This window comes from Pteropus vampyrus, unplaced genomic scaffold, assembly GCF_000151845.1.
Source record: "Pteropus vampyrus isolate Shadow unplaced genomic scaffold, Pvam_2.0 Scaffold85, whole genome shotgun sequence".
In the NCBI taxonomy this organism is placed as follows: domain Eukaryota; kingdom Metazoa; phylum Chordata; class Mammalia; order Chiroptera; family Pteropodidae; genus Pteropus; species Pteropus vampyrus.
Genome location: NW_011888866.1, coordinates 4,380,652 through 4,390,662, shown reverse-complemented (window position 1 = coordinate 4,390,662; position 10,011 = coordinate 4,380,652). Strand labels below are relative to the sequence as shown.

Sequence of the window (10,011 nt, the reverse complement as noted above, 5' to 3'; positions counted from 1 at the left end):
TGACAGAAAGAAATCTAACTATGGGAGGTGAACATACAGAGTAAATAAAGTGTACAGCTGAAACTTATTGGATTTCGTTAACCAATGTCACCATAAAAATAAATAAATATATATACATTTAAAGGAATTTAAGAAAAGGAATGCTGTACAACTGAATCTAATATATTATTGTATGCCAGCTATAATTGAAAAAACATTGAATTGTACAACATAAATACTAGCAACTAATTGTCTATTATATTTCAATAAAGCTGGGGGGAGGGAGAGGGAAGGAAAAAATAACTTGTCTCACTGCCAAGATGAATGATGTTAGCTGTAAAATTCAAGGACCCCCTACACTAAGATCCAAACACTGTACATTTCCCTGATGGGCTCACAAAGTCAAGTCTTGTGATTTGTTGACAGAAAGGAAGGTGGTAGGAGTCACCTTCCAAATTATTTGATAAGAGAGGAAGCCAAGAGAACCAAGGAGGCCAAATTCCCGAATGGAAACAGGGCATATAAGGACAAGCCACATGGGACCCCTGAAACTATTGTCCTCGGCCCTGTGCAAACACCACACAGTGGGAAAAGTGTCTCCAAGGTCCATGAGAGCCAACTTTCTAACAATACTACTTGTGACAAGTAGAATATTACGTGTGTGTGTATATATATGAAATTTATTTCTTTGATTTATTGAATGCTTCCACTCTACCAAGGACTACGCTAAGGACATTACCTGAATTATCTTACTTAATCCTCACAACGTTATACTGTAAATATTATTCCCAGGGGAGTGGATGCACAGGACACACTGGGGAGAATTCAGGGAAAGGATTCAACTTTAGTTGAACTCTCAGGCACACAGTGGGGTTCAAGGGAAATACACGTGTGTTGGGGTTGAGCCCGTCATCCTCACTGTCCCATGGCTCTCTCCGCCGCCGCCCTAGCTGGCCTTCGCGGTGCGTGGCTCCTCAGCATCAACTCCCGCTCTGGGGCGAGGTGGCGATGCGGGACGTGCTCACCTCGTACCCCGCCTGCCCGCGTTCGGCCTCCTCTAACCGGGATGTGAGGCTTTCTACTCAGAATCTCCTGACCGTCGTTTGGCTGTAAAACCCATTTCTCAAGAGAAGATTGAAACCCAGAGAGCCCGCAGAAGCCAAGGTGGGGAACCAGTGCCCGGCATTAGCCAAGGCCGGCCTGGGACCAGAGGAGCCCAGCCCATACCCGTCCTTCGGGTCCTGTACCCCGGAAGTGCCTACCCTGCATCCAGATGCGAGGTCCTGCCCACCTGCGCAGCATGGCCCTGCTGAATGTCTCACGGTGGACCTCCGAGGCCTGCACGACCCACCTGCACTACAGATGGATCCCAAGAGAAGGAACCATATGCCTGACATTAGCTCCCACTTTCAAGAAACAATAGACTTAATTGACTGTGTCAGGGAGAGGGAGGGAAGGTCCTGGTCCAATGCGAGGTAGGGATCTCCCTGTTCACCTGGCACCTGTATGGCTTCCCTCAGGAAGAGAATCGCTTCCACCTGAGGGAGGCCTTCCATGACATCAAGCAGAAGAGTGTGATCTTACCCAGCTGTGGCTTCATGAGCCCGCTCCTACAGTATAAATTTGAGATCCTGCCTTCCATGTCCATTCCTCAGGCTCCTTCCTGCCAGCAGGAGGCAGCCAGCTCTTTACTTATATAGCCCATTTTCAGACACTGAGCCCTAATGCAGAGGGTTCTACTGTACATTCCCTACTTCGGTGCTGTCACCAGTGCCCACCCACTCACGGGTCTCAGATTTCAGTGGGAGCTCCATAGTCACAGCGACATCCTGCTAAACCTAGGACAGGAAACCAGCCCAGCCCCAAGAACAACCGTGCTTTTGTTTCTTCAACCTGTAGACATACCTTCATACCTGCACAGTACTGAAGACCTCACTGTATTTTGCTGCCCTAGTGGAATAGTCAGGTTCTTCCCTGACTTTTGGACTTTGGCATGACTCTTATTCATTCATACTTGAACATTTCTTGTTGCATCTCTTCTCAAAGAAACTCTTGTGTCATTTGAAAAGAGCTCTTCAGACCATAGGCCAAAAATCACCCCTTTGAGGTGGTGGCAGCAGGTGCCAGGAGAAAGGGTACCTACTGTCTGGGTCAGTGGCATTGAAACGGTGGATTCCCAAGCTTGCTGTCCTTATAGGTGTTTGCCTCTTGTGACACTTGCTTTCTTCCCTGCCCCTGGGGGTTGTATTCAAGCTGTTGACTACTGAGATTTGTAAATTTCACAATGTGGTACTACTACTTTTTTGACTGTAGGTTATGTCTCCAGGGGAAAACGCAATAATTTCCTAAAATCTATAAGAATGTAAAGAAAAGCAGTATATTACTGGTTGTTGTTGATGGTATTATTAAAGTACAAAATAAAAATAGCAAAAAAAAAAAAAGAAGAAGAAAGAAAAACCTCCCTTTCCCACATCCCATTCTTTTAGAACCACATTCCCTGAAGAAATGATAAATGACTATAAATCTTTTGATAGTAATTTAGGATTAATTGAAATCACCCCTCTCAATTAATATGTTTGCATGGAGACAATATCTTAATGAAAGGCATCTTTGGCAGAGCAGCAGGTAGATAAGAGAAAAGAAGAAAAAGTTATCTGGCCTCTGAACTTGTGTAGCACATTCTTTGTGCCAAATAAACAACGTGTGTTATCATCTCTGAATTCATCAGTGCCTGGCTGGTTATTTGTAGTAGGTGAGGAACCATAAAAAAATGTTCTGAGTAGAGGAAAATAGTTATCTGTGACAATGGAAAGAGGCAGTGGTGGGATATTCCAGTTGCTGGGTAGAGCTCATCCTTCAAGAATGACTGCCCCTGTCAGGCAGGAAGAACTGAGCTAAGCAGGACTGGGATTGGCAGGAATGGTTCCAGGGCATGGGGAGAAGGGTCTCGTAAGCACAGGGCTTAGGGGAGCTGGGAGATGAGGACATTTTACTGACAGAAGACAATTTACAACAGCCTCAGCCCCCACAGGGCCTAGATATTCATGCGGGGATTTGGAAGGCTCGGCTAAGAGGAAAAACCAAGGATACAGAAGTTCAGAACGAGATTGATGTACCTTACCTTACTCGGTACCTGTTCATATTAGAAGCCAGATGTAAATTCACATAGAAATCTCATGTTAAAACAGAGCTGGCAGTTTTCTCACTGAGTGGCTGAAAAGGTTTGATTCTGCCTCTTTGTTTCGTCTATGCTCTGAAATCATTTTCTGTTGTTTTTTTTTTGTTGTTTTCCCTACAACTGGGAATACAATATCAGGAATGCATCCTTCATTCTCTTTCTCTTGGTTTATGCCTCTAATAGGAACCTGTTTTCCCTACCGATACACAAAATTTAACCAATTTAGGCTCTTCGAAGCAGAGTTAGATCTAAATTATGGAGCTCTGAGGTGTCCAGAATACTTATGATTTATCTGGGATAGATATTGTAGATCATAAAATGTCAAAAAAAAAATAAGTCAGAAGGTAAACATAAAAAGGTTCCCTTCTAGTGGTTCATCGTGGGACGTAAGCTGTTCTGGTGATTGAGGGGGAAAAAGCAGTATAAAATCAGATCACGATTGGAAAATAGATTTTAACATTGGCAGGGCCTCATTCCCCATTCCCCACACCCAGGCACTAAAATGTTCCCAGAGGCAGCCAGCACTGTTGTGGGCAAGTTTTTGATCCCCTGCAAGCACCCAGGCTCCCCCATTAAAGGTCAGGACACTCAGGTGCACCATCCCCTTCAGCTGGGCACCAGCTCGCTCGTATCTGGAAACCCAGCTGTCCCAGGGGTAGGTTATTCATTTCTTCCTTTTACTCTAGAACCTTCCCTTTTGAGACAATCCAGGCCTTCATGTCTTTGAAACTAGACTCTGAAAAATCAAAAGCCACTTACCAATCCCGTGGGGAAAAGGAAGTCCAATTTTCAAGTCTCATTCTTTCCTGATGAGCTTACTGCCATGGAAACTAGAGGTTACTCTCAAACAGGTCGGCCTGCCAAAATGTTAACAGTGACTGATTCTAGTTGGAGTTCCAGATAACTCAGATTTTCTTCTTTATACTTTTCTGTATTTTCCAATTTCAACAATGATTATGTATTCCTCTTGTACATCAGAAAAAAATAATTCTGCTTTAAGAATTGCCTTTTCCAGCAACTTTCCAGATGCTTCAGCCTGGGTGAGGATCAGCTACTTCGGACTCGCAAGTGCCTTAACTGTGCCTCTGTCAATCACAGCCCTTATCATTCTACATGGTCAGTGTTGCCTTGTTGTTCAAATCTCCGGTGCTTAGTTCAGTAACCTACACATAATAGGCCTATTTATTGAATAAAGTAATAAATCGCTGAATGAATAAGTAAATGGGTGAGGTCCTATATTACCTGCTCTACTCTAATCTTCATAATCATATATCTATTAGTTCATATCTATTAGGACAGAAGAGATCCATTAAAACTGAGATGGTTCTCCAGAGCTCAAGAAACCGTGGTAAAATTTGAAATCTCTGATATAGGAACCTAAACCTTATTTGAAACATTTCTCTATTTCTGATCCAAACTCCTTGCTAATCCTTGAATTAATTGATCTCTAGAAATTTACTTGGAAGTATGATAGCCTCGGGCTACAATGGATAATAGCTGGGAAAGTCCTAATTTGTCATCACCTACCGTTTAACAATAACAGCCACCCCCACGGCCAGGTTCCATTGACATAATAAGTCTTTTCTGGTTTGTTTCTTATTAATAGAAAGCCGATGGTTTCAACTGCACAACAGCAAGGGGGAGGAGATGGGAGGGCGAGTGATTATCCTAAATAGCTCGTTTCTTTACTGTGATTTCAGGGGTCCAAGAAAGCCCTCTTGTACGGCAGCCATTCTCCACTTCCTTAGTCCCAGTTTTGCCCAGAACTCACCTAGCTTTTAGACTAGATGCAGGCTATTTAAAGTTGGAATCGCTGGGTTTGGATTCCTTAAGGCCTAAATATTTGGCTTCTGATTCACTCTCCCCTTACTCTCTACTGTGGAGAACAAGACTGAGCAGCCTGATTAGGGACGCATAGCTAGGAACAGCACAAATGCAAAAGAGGACTTGCAAAGGAGGAAAGTGTGCTTTTCTGTTTTAGGAAACCTGCTGACATAGGGAATGCTTCTGTTTTTCTGCAGAAATGCTGCCTTCCATGGACAAAATTCAGCCACAATCAAGCTAATTGAATGAACAAATGTAATATTTTTCCAGGGCACCTCCAATTTAATGCTTGATGAAATTGTGTCTTTCGCATATATTTACAAAAGCTTTTCTTCATCCAGAAATGTCTGTTAAAATTGCTTATAGATGCTGAGATAGCAAATCACTCTTCTAATGTAATGAGATAAGTCATCTCTATAAACTTTGCTTGCTCAAATGTACTCGCATAAAAGAAATCAGGCTACAGGCTTTTTTCAATAAATAGAATGAACAACTAGAACTTGATGGCTATAGCATGTTCTGCCTCATTGCTATGAGATGTTTAAAATTGCTCCCTCTCTTTCTCACAGCAGTTTTCATTTTAGTAGTTGATGGGAAAAGGAGGTCAAATAAACTGATGTGGATAAGAAGCCAAAGCCGTTTGTCAAAACGTGAGGAGAGGCCTGGAGATCGGAGCCATTTAAAGACTAAAAATTGATTTAAAAGATTTCTGTCCTCAAATCATTTTTCTTGCTAAATGTAGCCACTTTGTGAGCCTGGTTTTCCCTGCCTTAGCTATCTTTACTAATAATTCACACCATAGGAACTTCGCACACTGAGAAGATTCATATGCATAGTCATTTGTGCATAGCCCCGTAAAACCAGTCCCAAGATCGAGATTCCATAGAAAAAAAAAACGAGGCCTTGAGAGGTTTATCCATCTGTTTCCAAGTAAGATTTGTCTTCCAACTTTAATCTGGAAGCCAACTCTGTGACAAAAGGTCTAACAGGCCACACATACCTGGGGTCACCACACAGGGCCATCACGTACGGCTGCTCAGGTTGTGCACTGCTACAGGGGAGATGCCGTTGAAGTAGACCAGTGTAAAGGGTGCCACTTGGAATTGTGCAAATTAACAACCCTGTTCAGCCCCACCATGCAGTCTAAGGGAAAATCATCTTCCTTTTCACAGTCATAGTTCTGTGACTTTCATGGCCGCACTGCAGGCACTGGCGACCTCCTCGAAGAATAAAATCGAAGTTATTATCAGTTGACAAAACGTTAAAGCCTGTCTGTGCCCCTTTCCTTCTCTTTACAAAGTAAAATTGGGAGAATATTCAAATCTCCAGATGGTTCTCCCTACTTCAAGAAATGGTTTGTACAGCTTGACTGAGAAAGACAGGCTGGAATCCAGAAGAATATGAGACCAAATTCCAAGCGCCCTGTCAGTTTTGGAAAACACTAGACGACACTGCTCCATACAGGGTAGACAGCAGACAGCATTTGGAAGTTCTCCGAGCGTCTTTCCTGTGCCTGCCTGCCTTTTGGATTTTCCCTCATGCCAGTGGCCAGGCTGTCCCGGGCACGGCGGGAGCCTAAGCCTGCCCTCACGCTGGCTGCATGGCCTTGCTTTCTCCTTTACCAGGTTCCCTTTGCTGCTTGAAATACACTGTTATGGTGGGAGGAAACAAAGCCTAAATATTTCCTGATCTGAAACATTGCTCGTGACAGCCTCTGCCCAGCCCTATCAGTTCTGAGTTCAACAGGACTATTTGGGTTCAACAAAAAGGTCTGCCTTTTATGCAGTTCCTTGAACTCTGCCCCAAGTTACATGGAAAAGTATATTTTGGGATTTGAGACATCAATTCTAACATGCATAGGAAGATACATTTGAGAAAACACCCTATTTTTGCATAACCTGCTTTTTAAAGAATATCTCAGTGGCCTTAGACACTTCGTGGGCCACTAGTGACTCAAGCACCAAGTTTCATCTGAGTTTCTAACTAAAGTTTATCAAAGGGTCAAAATAGCAAATCAGTCAGCTCATAGATGTATTTTGTCTGGTCGACACAGTATTATTTTAATTGAATTTGAATGTTTGAAGTGGGGCAAGCACTCTCCATTTCTCCAAACTTCCCACTTCTATCCAACTAGCCATTTCACACATTTATTTCCACACCTACCTACCGCCTGCAGACTATGGAATTTGCCCTATGAATTTACTGGAATTTGCCAAGAAAGATACAGGTGAGGCACATACGGGTCCACAGCTGATCCTCACCAAGGCTCAGCCAAATGTCAAGAATTAGTGGTTCATACAGCATCTTCTAACAAGGAGAAATGTAGTGTAAGGGTTTGGGGATAGTCAACTCACTCCCTACCGTCACCTCCTCACTTCCACAGATGCCCAGCCTTATACCCTGCTCCAGGGAAGCAAACTGCAGCATCCTGGGCTAGCAGTCTATGAACAGCACCTTTACGTTATGAACTTAGATACATAAGTAACACATATATGCTTACTGTGCAGTCTGTGAAAGGATAAGAAACCACAGGACTCCAGGGAAGCCCCTGGCTGTTTGAGAATAGGAGACATAATTTTCACTGGGTATAGTCTTTGTGCCTTCTGAAATGTGTACCAGTTGTATGAATTACCTCTTATCCATCAGAACTCTAACACTCTGCGTAGAGAGCTTCCTCCCAGCTATAAAACTTCGCCTTAGACTTTACGGCACATATCAAATGTTACCTTCTCCTATAGGTTATCGTTCTTAATAGCCAAAAACAATCTCTTTCTTCTGTGGCCCCAATCCACTTTTGTCAGATGTCATTTACGAGAATGCTGTAGCCTGACTCACAGATAGGCGAGTCTTTGAGGTTGGGGCAGGTGTTTTTCCTGTAAATCTAACGGCTTAAAGATATATGTGCAATATCTGCTAAACAGAATCTACCTTCCCACCCCATTTCTCTTCCCAGTTTGAGGCCATCACTGATGTTTGTTTTCATCTTATTTACTTGCAGAAAATCAGTACCTGAGGGGTGACACTGGGATAATTTCCCCCCGAGGTTGTATCATCTCCTGGGCATGTAGAGCTGCCCAACAGAACTTTCCGTTACAGTGGCGATGTTCTCTACCGGCGCTGTTCAACCCACTCGCTGCTGAGTGGCTACTGAGTACCGGAAATGTGAATGGCGTGACGGAGGAAATGAACTTATTTTATTTCATATAAATTAAATAGAAACAGACACATCTGCATAGTGGCCACCATATGGGACATCTCGATTCTAGAGCATTCTTCCTCTAGGGACAGCTTTACCAACTAAACAATACAGCCTTTAAGTACATTTGATTTTTAAACAAATTGAAAGCGAGGTCAACATAGTAGTTCTTTAATCTAAAGTAAAAATTCGGTTTATTCAACTGTTTATGACACAGTACACAAGAGGCAAAGTGTTTCACATCATAGATTTCACTTCCAACTCCTTGGAATGTTCATTTCTTTGGCTAAAAGGAGAGACTAGATGGGAAAGCCAGGCAATGCTTAGGCAACTGAAATACAGATGGGGCAGGGGGCAATGCTAACATCTTCCTCACGGGGAGGGGCACAGAGGGGCTGTTAGTTGCAAGCTGATTTTCTAGAATTGTTAGCAGGAAGCACGGGGCACCACTCCTGGATGCTCGAGCAGCTGTAGGCTTCAGTCGTCCCCACCACACAGGTACAGCAGCGCCTTCTGGTAGTCCCCCTTGGTGTCTTGCTACAAATGGCCAAGGAGAAAAAGAAAATTCAATATCAAGAAAAAGACCCAAACTTCGTAATAACATGCAGGCAGAGCCTCTGCCACTATTAACAGAGAAGACTCTGTGAGACCTGCCCAGACACAAAGGCCTAGAAGGTCACACCCAAACCATCATCATCATTGGAGGACCCTCAGGGAGTATGGCCTAGGGAAGGCTTTCAGGTCACATTATTACTACAAGGGTAAAAGAAGGTGAGGTACTGGGGATTAACGTGATAAGTGACCGTGGCGACAGAACCCAACCTGCTCTCACTGCTGTGAGGTCCTGCAAACACCACCACTTTTCTTCCTGATCTTCTCCCTTCCATAGAAGACAGGGTATTTTTCTGCCTCACTGTCTATTTCCTGGGTTCTTAAGATCACATGGAAATAAGCTAGTATGGTGAAGAAACAATTACTAAAGGTCTACATGGTGCTTAAACTTTAAACACGGCTCCTAATAAACCTGGATATAACTATCTAAACCACTTCTAAATTCATCCTTGGTAACCACTGACGTGTTTTGGGAAATGTTGGGCTCTTTTAGAAAGGGGGATGGCAACGCCTGTCTGAACTACGCACGGTAGGACCACTAAAAATGCAATCACTCTTTAGACACAATTGCTCCGTCTCTCCAAAACAGAGAGACTAAATTGATGGAGAGGTGGGAGTTCTGAGTAAAAGTTTCTTGAAAAATCACAGGAGATTTTTCAAGAAATGGAAATATAATAAAATGTAAAACTGAATTGATCTAAGTCTCTTGAGGTTGTCAGTAAGTCTTGCAGGACCATCATCAGGAACACCAATTATCATTGCAGAATCAACAGATGTGGGATATAGAAAATATTTTGCCTGACTCTATAGGATTCCAAGACGAATTGTAAATAAATTTACTTATTTTTAAATAAATCTCTGATATCTGATGACTAGCATCTCTTTCTCAGTGAGTTAGAAAACAAAACCACTACTCTGGCACTGTTCTAACAGGCCGTTTGCCCACGGACCTGGGCCCTCTGATGGCAAGGCAGGGCCGGCACAGCACTGCAGGGCTCACCTGGATGTAGTAGTAGAGGGACTTGCCGTACTTTCTCTTGAATTCAGATCTAATTTTCAACATGTCCACTTCACTGCGGGAGACCATGATTCTGATCAGGACCTTATCACGAGTCCCCTTGCCCTGAAAGTCAAGTAGTAGTTCCAAGTTACAATTCACTGACAATGTGAATCAGTGTTCAGCGATAATTAAAAATGGATCTAGTAAGTCTTCTTGCACACG

The 10,011-nt window shown here is 43.3% G+C and overlaps 1 long non-coding RNA gene and 1 pseudogene across 1 annotated transcript; one reads left to right on the top strand and one right to left on the bottom strand.

Annotated features, from left to right (window-relative positions):
* Nucleotides 1-1,815, top strand: part of LOC105294320 — a 36,251-nt pseudogene extending 34,436 nt beyond the window's left edge.
* A 6,517-nt stretch (nt 1,816-8,332) lies between these two features.
* On the bottom strand, nt 8,333-9,989 carry LOC111742021. The gene is made up of 2 exons (XR_002781152.1): nt 9,790-9,989; nt 8,333-8,714 (listed from the first exon to the last, which is right to left on the bottom strand). It is a non-coding gene; the product is annotated as an uncharacterized LOC111742021 (long non-coding RNA).
* Nucleotides 9,990-10,011: the final 22 nt, after the last annotated feature.